At 38.3% G+C, this 2,500-nt stretch overlaps 1 protein-coding gene across 1 annotated transcript in view; it reads right to left on the bottom strand.

Moving 5' to 3' along the window:
- Window positions 1-2,500, bottom strand: part of LOC138027540 (uncharacterized) — a 35,773-nt gene that overhangs the window by 27,277 nt on the left and 5,996 nt on the right. The gene's annotated exons all lie outside the window — the stretch shown is intronic.

The following is a 2,500-nucleotide window of genomic DNA, read 5'->3' on the forward strand; positions in this document are numbered from 1 at the left end:
CGGAATAAACAAGAATGGTATTGGAATATACTGGAACGAGGCGGAATGACAGCAGAATAAGGCAGAATAAACCAGAAGGACATGCATTACTAAACACAGGAATGGAACGGAACATACCGGAATGAGACGGAATAACACCGGAATGTTACGAAATAAACAAGAATGGTGCCGGAATATACCGGAACGAGCCGGAATGAGGCGGAATGGCACCCAAATAAAGCAGAATATACCAGAATGAACCTGAAAATGCCAAAATTTGGTGTTTTAGTTAGCGCCGACCAATTTTCGGTTGTTTCAGTCAGCTTTTGTTGTGTCACGTGATTCCCTATGGCCATTGCATGTGTTTTTGCCTTTTGTACAACATTTGGAACACTTCGATCATGAGAAAAATTTGACAGGTATATCTGTCGCTAAATGAATAATTATTTCTTGTGGAAGTAACATCTTTTTGTGAACAAATACAGGAGCAAGAGAAACAGAATGTTATTCTAATTGTTTTTGTCCGTGGATCTCGGAGGCAGCTTCACTGTGCAAGACAGAAAACCCGTGAACATTTTTATTTCATTCTGACAGGTCAATAATTTTTTTTGTGCATTGACCTATCACAATCAAGTTCAGCGAACCACAAACTAATCACCATTGCTGCTTGCCTGCTTCCCACAACCCACACGTCATGGAGATATACGGAAATAGATTCGCACAAACAGCCAGAAGACTCTTTTTCTCTTCCCGATTGTTGGCAATAATGCCATCGAACATGAACACAGTGTTTCCTTGTTTGAAGAAAGAAGTTAGAAGCACAGAAAAAAGATTGATCATTGATAATATTTTTTTTTGTCAGTCTCTCTATTCTGCAACATTAATTCATTCACAGTCTAGAAGGATAAAAATTACTTTTTGTTTATTGTCATTCCAGTCCACACTAATCAGCTTGATTCTGGTGTCCTTCTGATTTATTCTGCCTTATTCTGTAGTCATTCCGCCTCGTTCCAGTATATTCCGGTAACACTCTTGTTTGTTCCACCTCATTCCGATGTCATTCGGTTTTATTCCAGAGTCATTCCGCCTTGTTCCGGCATATTCCGGTTTATTCCGGTATATTCCACTTTATGTGTGTGTCATTCTGCCTCATTCCGGTGTCATTCCAGTGTCACTCCAGCTCGTTTCAGTACATTCCGGTACCATATTCTTGTTCATTCCGTCTCATTCCGGTGTCATTCCGCCTCATTCCAGCATATTCTGGTTTATTCCGGTATATTCTGGTATATTCCGTTCCGTTCCTGTGTTTAGTAACGCCCATGAATAAATATACATCAACGAAGTGTCATCATAGGATTAGAAACTCATATTGATAAAACAGATCGCTATGCTACATAAAATATATATAGAAAATAGTTCAAAGAAAATTATGCACACTGATAAATGGTAAAGAATTGCGTTTCTTAATAACTCGGTAGAAACATAGAACTAGCATGAGCTGTTGATGTAATGATGAAGGATAATTTACATTTTGACGGCAACAGTAAACAAGTTGTCTTTTTTTTGTTTTGATATTTTCTAAAACAACATGCAGATATGAGTGAAAGTTTGGGAAAACGAAAAATGATGTGGGAGCAAAAGCCGACAGGCAAGTGTTTCCACAGCTTATTCTTGTACTAAACTTTCACAAGGACCCTAACATTTAGAAAATTAAAAAATATATACAATATACACTTATCCACCATCAGGAAAAATATGGCGAAGCTGGTACATTTACCTGTAATGCTTTGCACACAAAAACTCTAAAAGAGCATATAAAATCACAAAGAAAAATAGTCTTTCAAACTTGACAAGAGCAATGCTGTTAAACCATATCTTTCTATATGGCCAGTGGGCTTAGTTTGGGTCCCAAGGTATTGTGGTAAAATGTACAGCTGCCACCTTTTTTCTTATACGGTGGATTGCTGTTGGATATCTGAAGTTCTGAAAGTAAAAAAGCTATTCCTAACTAACTAGTAACTAACGAATAAATAGTATAAAGGAAGAAGCTTCCTAACACTTGCTATAAATCCATTCACATATTAAGCAGCTACATGTATGAGTCCCTTTTGGAAAACCAGTAATATGTTTTAAATTAAGCAAAAATTGCATGGAGGACATGGAGAGCTGGGGTGAGTGAGAGAGGGCACGGTGGAAATATGTGTACTCACTCACCTAAAATATGACTACACTGCAGGATTAATTATGAAGACATTACATAATAACAGCAAGTGTTTGTTTTGTGCGAGATTGTCTGGCTGAACCTTGCTGATTAGGCCAGAAAAATATTTTTCTGCTCGATCAGCAGGAAGGGATTCAAACGCTTCTAGTTGTTTAGTGAGTAATTGTCCATGGGCTCTTCCGCTCTTAAATTTAAAGGGCCACCGACAACCAGTGTCCTTTGCAAGCCTTTGTTGTTGTTCTTATCCGGGCAATCGAATCGGCCGGTTCGCTTCAGAAACATCCCGTGAAGGTTACTTCT

Source organism: Montipora capricornis, chromosome 12 (assembly GCF_036669925.1).
Source record: "Montipora capricornis isolate CH-2021 chromosome 12, ASM3666992v2, whole genome shotgun sequence".
NCBI classification, from domain to species: Eukaryota; Metazoa; Cnidaria; class Anthozoa; order Scleractinia; family Acroporidae; genus Montipora; species Montipora capricornis.